Source organism: Triturus cristatus, chromosome 4_1, assembly GCF_964204655.1.
Source record: "Triturus cristatus chromosome 4_1, aTriCri1.1, whole genome shotgun sequence".
Taxonomy (NCBI): Eukaryota; Metazoa; Chordata; class Amphibia; order Caudata; family Salamandridae; genus Triturus; species Triturus cristatus.
The window spans coordinates 80,078,158-80,088,142 of NC_140585.1; positions in this window are offsets into that span (position 1 = coordinate 80,078,158).

Here is a 9,985-nt window from a genome sequence, read left to right on the forward strand (position 1 = left end):
CAAGCTAACGTTCATGGTAGAGATACGTAGACCCTAGTTTTGGAAAATTGTTGTGAGAATTACAGGGACAGGAATGAAGAGATAAAACTGCAACCGCTCCCAGCAGTTATGACACTTAAATTAAGGAAGTTTGAATGGAAAAGTGAGTCTGTCATGTGCATGTGTCCTAAGGACTCCAGAACAAAGAGATGGATATTAGAAAAGTCTTCATTTCTGTCAAAGAGACACTGCACCTTTGGATCCAGAGGACGTCTGCTCTAGCCAGGTATATGGGCTGGGAGCGAGAGTGACTGAGCTCAGTGCAGTTTAGACTCTGCAGGAAGGTGAACACAACACAGGACCTAAGATGGGGTGTATCTATGTAGGATCTCACCCAGGGAGGAGACAAACTGATTAGCTTTGAGGACCTTGGTGAGATGTGAGAAGCCTCTAGCCCATGGGTATGGCCCCTTTGTCCACATGTTTTTTTAATGTTTTAGTGTTGGAAATGACAGGACCCAAAAATGTGTATCGCATGATGTATATATTAAGAAGCAGATACAAGCGACGCCCCCAGCATCGTCGCAGCACTGAAACTTAATGAAACCTGGTGTGTGAGAACGGAGGCTCATCAAGTGTGAAGACCCACGAGAATTAGACAATCTCCCACGGGGACGCCTTTTGGATTAACGTTGAATTGATCTATTATTTAAGTGGTAGGAGTGAAGGATACTAAGTTATTGTGAGCAGGAGAAACACTGAGGCATGTTTAGTGAGGCAGCGCAACGAGATGCGGCTGCGGGGATCTTCTTAAAAGGGATGCTACCGGGGAACGCTGAAACAGGTTCCAGTACAAATAAACCGAAGGGCAACCTATGGAACAAGTTAAAACATTTAGAGAGACTCCATGAACGTGAAATTCGAAAGTAGTGGGAAGCCACTTTTCTACAGAGCTATTTAAATTTAAATAGTCCTGTGTGGGCTGAGAATTTACACAGTGCCCACATTTGAAAACTGTCAGGAATCCCCTCCCGCACATGGATTCCCTCCCACGATGCCACTGCCGTGAACCTGGTGCGCTTGGAGGAGAGCAGACTACAACTCCCAGAATGCCCTCCGGCAACAGTGCCTTATGCAACTCAAGAGTTCTGGTTACATAACACCAAGGGTAACGCCTAGTTTTCGTGTTATGGAACTCTAGAGTCATGGTTATACAACGCCGAGAGTACTACTTAAGGAGAAGATCACTGGGACTCGGCGTCGGATATTCTGATCTTTACCGGAGTACCTGGTTGAGGTACACGGACCCGTTGGAGAGTTGAGCGGCGGAAGGAACATTCTAAGGAGCGGAGGAGAGGTGCTGCGTGTGCTTCCTGCCCGTGTCCTGTCCCGTTCTGAGAGCCGTATTCAACGTCCTTGGGCACAGGTACCGTTGGTAGAGCCGAAGCTCCCAACGGCCTGACAATTGGAGAAAACGAGGTGGGTGCGAGCCGAAGCTCCCCACCCTCGTTACTTGGGTAAACACACGCCTAGAGCTAAGACGCTATCCAGGAGGTGTTTCCGCGTCTTAGCCATCGACACTCGTAGGAGAACTGGGATAGGTAGAGCGGCTGCTCCCATCCATTCTCTGCACCACCTTGGGTATCATCACTTAAACCCGGATACAAGACACGCACACTAGGAAGTGTTCCCAGCGTCTTTGTGTTGTGGCAGTACTCTGGGGGGTACTGGTAGAGCGGCTGTTACCAGGTGGTAGAGAGCCCGGCCGGGTGACTCCCACATGTCGCCCCCCCCCCCCCCCGAAGATTCCACAACCTTGGAACTACCCTTCACAGCGGTCGAGTGGCATTGTCGGCCACTGCTTAGCACTGTGCCCTCCGTTGGAGCATACCGGGTCCGGTGTGCATGCGGAGGACGGTTAGAAGAGCTGTGAATGGGTATCGTACTTTAACTGGTGATTCCAGTACCGGTGTTCTTTGTTGTCTGTAGTTGTTTATCTGTTTATTAAATCATCCTTAAACTCCATTTCTCTGGTCCGTCGTCTGTTGGTCCCAACCCCGAGAAAGCCAGGACGTTACATAATATCCGACTTCTTCCATAACAATCTCCTGGTTGGGCGAACAACATGGCCACGATTGAGGATGTGTTGGCCGTCTTAGCCGCGATGCAAATCGAGCTCACCGCTTCCAGACCGGAAACAGCAGACGTTAAGGCTAGACTGGACGCTCTGTAGAACGATCCGCTACAGGCAGGTGCCTCTCACACGGCCACGGCCCCTGCGGTTGTGGTAGAGATGCCCGTAGCCGTTCCTTTGGCGACACCAGAGAGGTACAGCGGAGACCCCAACACAGTGCAGGTATTCCTCACTCAAGTAGCACTGCATCTGTCCTGCAAACCAAAGGCCTTTCCTACCAGCCAAGCCAGAGTGGCCTTTCTGATCTCGTATCTTGCTGGGAACGCGGCGCAATGGGCAGTCCCACTGGTGAGCAGGGACGACCCTATCCTATGTGATTGGGGAGCCTTCCGCGAGGAATTCTTGAAGGTGTTTGATCGAAGGTCGGACTCGTATACTGCCGATCGAGAGATGTTGGAGCTGAGGCAAGGCAACCATGATCTGGTGCAGTACCTTAATGCTTTTCGAAGGTTAGTGGCCGAAACCAAGTGGCCCATAGCCAAACAAACCGCGCTGTTTCACCAGGGCTTGAGCGAAGAGCTCAAAGATGTGGTAGCACAAATCAACCCCCAACCCAAGACATGTGAGGGCTTGATCAACCTGGTGCTACGGCTGGACCATAGATTGAACGAAAGAAAGGGCGATCACAAGAGGAAAGGGAAAGCGCTGCCATCATATGTTTCGATGGGTGGCCCTGAGACCAATTCCTCCACCAGGACGGAACCCATGGACATAGGAGCTATAAGGGCGAGCCTTACAGCCACTGAAAAAGAATCACGCCGCAAGCAAGGCCTTTGCCTTTACTGCTGAAAAAGGGGGCACTATGTACGCGAGTGTCCAGCCAAGTCAAAAACCTCACGATACTGAGCGAACAAAACGGTGACAGCAGTGGTGGACGCACCGGCGGAAAACTGAGGGACTCCGTGTCTAGGCAAGGGGCATCTTGGAGTCACACCCACATCCCTTCCATGTTGAGCCCGAATCAAGGAGGGCGAAGACATTTGTTTATTACCTTACACGTAGGAGTGCAGGACCAGTGGATACCTGTGGTAGCCATGATTGATTCAGGAGCCACGGGCATGTTCATGGACTACAATGAAGCACGGAGACTGGGTCTCACTCTCCTTCCCAAACAGATACCAGAGGAGATGTATGCCGTGGATGGGAGAAGTCTGGTGACCGGACCTATCGGACAGCACACAGGAGAAGTACCGGTGAGGTTCGGCATAACGAACGTATCGATTTTAGCATTATCAGAGCCCCACAGTACGGGGTCATATTGGGCCTACCCTGGATCCAAAAACATAACCCAACGGTGGATTGGCCTACGCATCACATTGAGATGACTTCCCCGTTTTGTGAACAATGGTGCGGCATGCGGCAGGACCCCCACGAAGGCGAGGTAGGCGAAGGTCACACGGTCGCCACGGCCGCAGAAAAGGCCGTAAAGCTGCCCAGAGTGTATCACGGTTTCGGGGACTTCTTCGATGAAATCCGAGTGGAGGTGCTCCCTCCACATAGTCCGTTCGACTGCCAAATCGACCTGGTTCCGGGGGCTAGCGTTCCCAGCGGCAGACTATATGCGCTCACAGAACCCGAAAACGTACATCTACGGGGATATTTGGATAAGTTACTAGGGCTGGGGTTCATCAGGCCGTCGAAATCCCCTGCCGCATCGCCTCTCTTTTTCATCCCGAAAGCGAATGGCGAATTGAGGGCCTGCGTGGACTTTAGGGCTTTGAACGCGATAACCATAAAAAACCGGTACCCCCTGCCTCTCATAAGCGTCCTCCTGGAACAGGTAAAAAATGCCCAAATATACACAAAGCTTGATCTCAAGGGGGCATACCATCTTGTGTGCATGAGGGACGGCGACGAATGGAAAACCGCCTTTAAGACCAGGTTCGGGCTCTTTGAGTACCTCGTCATGCCGTTCGGACTATGCAATGCCCCTGCCACCTTCCAATACTTCCTCAATGAGGTGTTCCGGGAGGTATTAGATATTTACGTGGTCGTTTACATGGACGACATACTCATCTACTCCGAGTCAGAGGAAGAACACGTGCAGCACGTATCCGCGGTTCTCAACAAACCGAGGGAAAACATGCTATACTGCAAACTCAGCAAATGTGACTTCCACGTCACATCAGTGGAATTCCTTGGGGTGATGCTGAGCCCCAACGGACAGGAGATGGCGGAACGCAAGATCAGTGCGGTGGAGGAATGGCCGGTGCCCCGAGGAGTAAAGGAAGTCCAGAGCTTCATAGGCTTCGCCAACTTTTATAGGCGTTTTATTGAGGTGTTTTCTGGCTTGGTTGCCCCGATCACGCAACTACTAAGGAAGTCTCAGGAGTTCGTGTGGGGACCGGAAGCACAAAAAGCATTTGTGGCCCTCAAGAAGGCCTTCAGCACTGCCCAGGTGCTAGCTCACTCGAATCCGGAATTACCCTATGTGGTAGAAGCGGACGCCTCTGATGTGGCGCTGGGTGCCATTCTATCTCAGAGGAATGAGGTGTCGGGGTTGCTCCATCCTGTGGCGTACATGTCTCGTAAATTGAACGACGCGGAACGCAATTACCATATTGCGGAGAAGGAACTACTCGCGATAAAGTACGCATTTGCTGAGTGGAGGCATTTGTTAATGGGGGCCAGACACGTGGTTACAGTATATACGGACCACAGAAACCTCCAGTTTCTGACGGCGGCGCGGCACTTGTCTCCCCGTCAAATGAGGTGGATGCTCTTTTTCTCCGGTTTCAATTTCCACATCACATACCGACCCGGTACGGAGAACAGGAAAGCGGACGCGCTTTCGAGGCAATCGAATGCCAGGGATCCGCAGCCGGTTGCCGAACATTCCATCATCCCTCCAGGAGTTGTGATAGGGGCGATTCAACCACAGACGTTCCTCAGGGGGGTTCAGAAGGGGACCCATACCTTCATGTGGCGGAGGTGGCTTCACAGTCACAAGGAGTGGCAGATGAAGGACGGGATTCCGGTGATAGGACGATGTATGTTGTTACCCACGCCTAGGCTTCGAAAACAGGCCTTCACCTGGTGCCACGTGTCTCCCTGTGCCGGCCATCTGGGTGTCGAAAAGACGGTAGCGAGCCTAGGACGGCAGTTCTGGCGGCCTGCCATGAGAACAGACGTCCGGAATTGGTGTTCATCATGTACCGTTTGCGCATCCATGAAATCGGACCACAGAAGATCGCAAGGACTCCTCCAACCCCTTCCTACACCGACCAAACCCTGGGAAAACATATCCTTAGACTTCATTGTCGGGCTACCAAAGGATCAAGGAAAGACGGCCATACTGGTGGTGGTGGACTATCTCACGAAGATGGGGCACTTCCTCGCTTGCAATCAGGTACCTTCGGCAGGAGAGCTGGCGTCGTTGTTATTGAGGAATGTAGTGAGACTACATGGCCTACCCAACGTGATCGTGTCGGACAGGGGGTCTCAGTTCACGTCGCACTTCTGGAAAACTTGGTGTTCGGCGTTGCACGTCAAGTCTGCCATGTCCACGAGTTATCACCCGCAGACGGACGGCCAGACGGAGCGCCTGAACCAGTCGCTCAAACAATATCTACGTTGTTTTGTAGAGCAAGGGAAGGATGAGTGGGTGGACCTCCTTTGGATCGCGGAAATCGCGTACAACAACGCCACACATTGTTCCACCAAGGCCTCACCTTTCTATTGTAACTACGGCCATCATCCCCGGTTCTTGCCGTTTCTGCACCCGGTCAGGGAAGACAGATTGCCGACAACAGCCAATCGGGTGGCCCGCATCAAGGAGGCCTTGCTGAGTTCTCGAGTTGCCCTGGAGGGGGCTAAAGCCTCGTATAAAGCCTATTCTGATAGGAGGAGAAGGCCTGGACTGGTCTACAAACCTGGGGATTACGTCTGGGTCTCTACACGGCACATGAGATTCAAGAAAAGTAGCGTGTTCCATCCCCGCTTCATGGGCCCATATAGGATCCTTCGATGCATCAGCCCGGTGAACGTGAAATTGTGCTTGCCCCAGTCCCTGCGGATCCATCCCGTGTTCCACGTTTCCCTCTTGAAACCCGCGAACGCGGTGAGGCCTCGTGCGCCGGTGTCGGTGAATGTGGATTCGGAGGTGGAGTACGAGGTGGCTGGTATCTTGGATTCCACGTGACGCAGGGGCAAACTATGGTATCTGGTGGCATGGAAGGGGTACGGACCTGAGGAGCAGTCATGGGAACCTGCGACGGGGGTTCACGCTCCTCGTCTGGTGTCGTCGTTCCATCGTCTATTTCCTTCCTGTGCTGGTCCTGATGGGGGGCTCTGATGGGAGGGGGATGTACTGTCAGGAATCCCCTCCCGCACATGGATTCCCTCCCACGATGCCACTGCCGTGAACCTGGTGCGCTTGGAGGAGAGCGGACTACAACTCCCAGAATGCCCTCCGGCAGCAGTGCCTTATGCAACTCAAGAGTTCTGGTTACATAACACCAAGGGTAACGCCTAGTTTTCGTGTTATGGAACTCTAGAGTCATGGTTATGCAACGCCGAGAGTACTACTTAAGGAGAAGATCATTGGGACTCGGCGTCGGATATTCTGATCTTTACCGGAGTACCTGGTTGAGGTACACGGACCCGTTGGAGAGTTGAGCGGCGGAAGGAACATTCTAAGGAGCGGAGGAGAGGTGCTGCGTGTGCTTCCTGCCCGTGTCCTGTCCCGTTCTGAGAGCCGTATTCAACGTCATTGGGCACAGGTACCGTTGGTAGAGCCGAAGCTCCCAACGGCCTGACAATTGGAGAAAACGAGGTGGGTGCGAGCCGAAGCTCCCCACCCTCGTTACTTGGGTAAACACACGCCTAGAGCTAAGACGCTATCCAGGAGGTGTTTCCGCGTCTTAGCCATCGACACTCGTAGGAGAACTGGGATAGGTAGAGCGGCTGCTCCCATCCATTCTCTGCACCACCTTGGGTATCATCACTTAAACCCGGATACAAGAGACGCACACTAGGAAGTGTTCCCAGCGTCTTTGTGTTGTGGCAGTACTCTGGGGGATACTGGTAGAGCGGCTGTTCCCAGGTGATAGAGAGCCCCGCCGGGTGACTCCCACGTGACACCCCCCCCCCCCCGAAGATTCCACAACCTTGGAACTACCCTTCACAGCGGTCGAGTGGCATTGTCGGCCACTGCTTAGCACTGTGCCCTCCGTTGGAGCATACCGGGTCCGGTGTGCATGTGGAGGACGGTTAGAAGAGCTGTGAATGGGTATCGTACTTTAACTGGTGATTCCAGTACCGGTATTCTTTGTTGTCTGTAGTTGTTTATCTGTTTATTAAATCATCCTTAAACTCCATTTCTCTGGTCCGTCGTCTGTTGGTCCCAACCCCGAGAAAGCCAGGACGTTACAAAAACCCAGATCCTTTACATTTGGTGAGTGGGCTGAACAGACAGCAGCGTCCTCAAAGGAATGCTAACAATTTTGGTGAAATTTGCATGGAGCGATAGGAAGAAGGTATTAAAGGAAATCCTTGTCCTGGAAGATGAGCTATCAAAAGATGACAACAAAAATAGACAAGAAGAGTGTGAAGGAGGAATGAAGAAGACGCCTCTCTTTTGAAGAAACTATCAAACGGAGAAAACAAAGTACATTTTAGAGCGATACCAGAGATTATGAACTTGGGCGTGTTCTAATGTTTGGAAAAAAAGTTTGAAGCACCAAGAAGAGAACTTCAGAAAACTAAACATCTAGTGGCGTTTGAATGAATGGACACCTCCAAATTGGAAGCAGGTACGAACGCAGAACAATCAAGAGAAGAACAATTGGATGGCACTACATCAAAACAAACACAGGGCCCTTTTCACAAGGAATATCGTCTATTCAGAGAAACATGGCAAAAGCCTTCAAGAAACAGACAGCCAGATCCAAAGTAGTCAGAAAAACAAGCCGGGCCAATACAATCAGTGGAAGCAATGCCCCCCAAAGATTAATCCAAAGCAAACAGGGAGGGAAGTGGAAGGAGGCCCCAACTATTGTGAATCTAACTAAAGTTTCGACTAAGACTGAGGAATCAGTGTTGAGACAAGGATTGACCTTTTGTCAAACTCAGAAATTCAACAGTGCGCAAACATGCATAGGTGTCTTTAAATATTTACGGAAGCTCAATGTGTACAAATTCTTTAAAGTGAAAGGTGACGCCTGGAAGGGGAGAGACCCTACCAACAATAAAGCTATGGACATATTGACTGGAAGAGATTTGCTAGCCTTGGCAGATCTAGACACCTCGGCAAATGAACAATCAACACACGAGGAGGGACAGATAAATTTGGAGCTATTGGAAAGAATGGAGATTCAACAAATTGGGACACAAAGCAACCTCAAACCTAAATTTACCAGTAATACCCCACCTTCCAACAGATGCTATTGATATCTTTCATGACCTAATCACCAAAGAGTTTGTTTTGAGAGTAAAAAAACATAATAAGAAGCAGTCCAATATCTTACAAGAACAATAGGCAGCCTTGGTGAGTTTAAAAAATGAATATCAAATCGTGATCAAACCCTCGGAAAAGGGGGGCAACATTGTCCTCCTCACAAGAGACTTTTACTGTGAAGAAGCACTCAAACAATAAAATGACAAATCATGTTACCTTCCTGTTCCAAGAGATGAATATTTCAAAAGTATTATTGACTTTCATAAGATGTTCCAAGAATGGTATGATAGAGGGATGTTGGATACCGAAGAGTATCAATACTTGAGATGCCTCTGTCCACAGATCCAAACGTTTTTCATTTGCCAAAGATTCATAAAGATAAGACTAATCCTCTGGGATGACCAAAAATCTCTTCCAAATAAAGTTTATTGGAAACTACATCAACATATATTGACACATTTTTCTTTCCATTCGTGAAGACTTAATCATCGTGTACCAGGGATATTAAAGATTTCTTACCACACATTGAGAACATTGTCTGGGAGCAAAACTATCTAATGATTACCCTAGATATAGCTAGTCTTTATACTAGCATAGGCCATGAGGACGGTCCAAAGGCCATTCACTATTTCCTGATTTGCAGATCCTTAAAATATCAGGACCATAACCATATGTTAATTGATTTTATAAAATTTTGTTTGACTAATAACATCTTTGTATTTTCAGGACAATATTCCCAGTAAATACATGGAATGGCGATGGGTACCTACTTTGCCCCCAGCTACGCAAATGTATTCGTAGGCTGGTGAAAGAAGCAGGTAGCCTGGTCTAAGGAAAATGACCCTTGGGTGGAAAAGATCATCAGTTGGAATCATTATATAGATGACCTCTTCAATATTTGGAGAGTATCAAAACAATCTCCATTTTGAATACTAACAATGTGAATTTGAGGTTTACACGTGATATCAGTGCTGAATGTGTCACTTTTCTTGATTTTAAGGTTTTTGTGGCAGAGGGGAGCATTTGCATGTCCCTCCATAGAAAACCAACTGCAGGGAATTCCAGGAACACCAGGAGCAACCACCCAAGGAAACGGAAGGGGGGCATTCACTATGAGGAATTGCTTTGTACTATGAGAAACAGTACCCAAATGCAAGAATTTGATAATGCTGCAAAGGATGTCATTAAGAGGTTCAAGGCCAGGGGGTATCCTAATCAAGTCTTAAAAAGAGCAGAGGAAAGGGTACTCTAACACAAAAGGCAAGATCTACTGATGGATAAACCAAAGGCAGTTGATGAAACAAAATTTAGATTAATCACAGATTTCCCAGAGCATGTACCAGTCATTCATAGGATACTTTTTAAGAACTGGCATGTTCTACAGGCAGATCTAAGTTTAGGACCAGATTTACCAG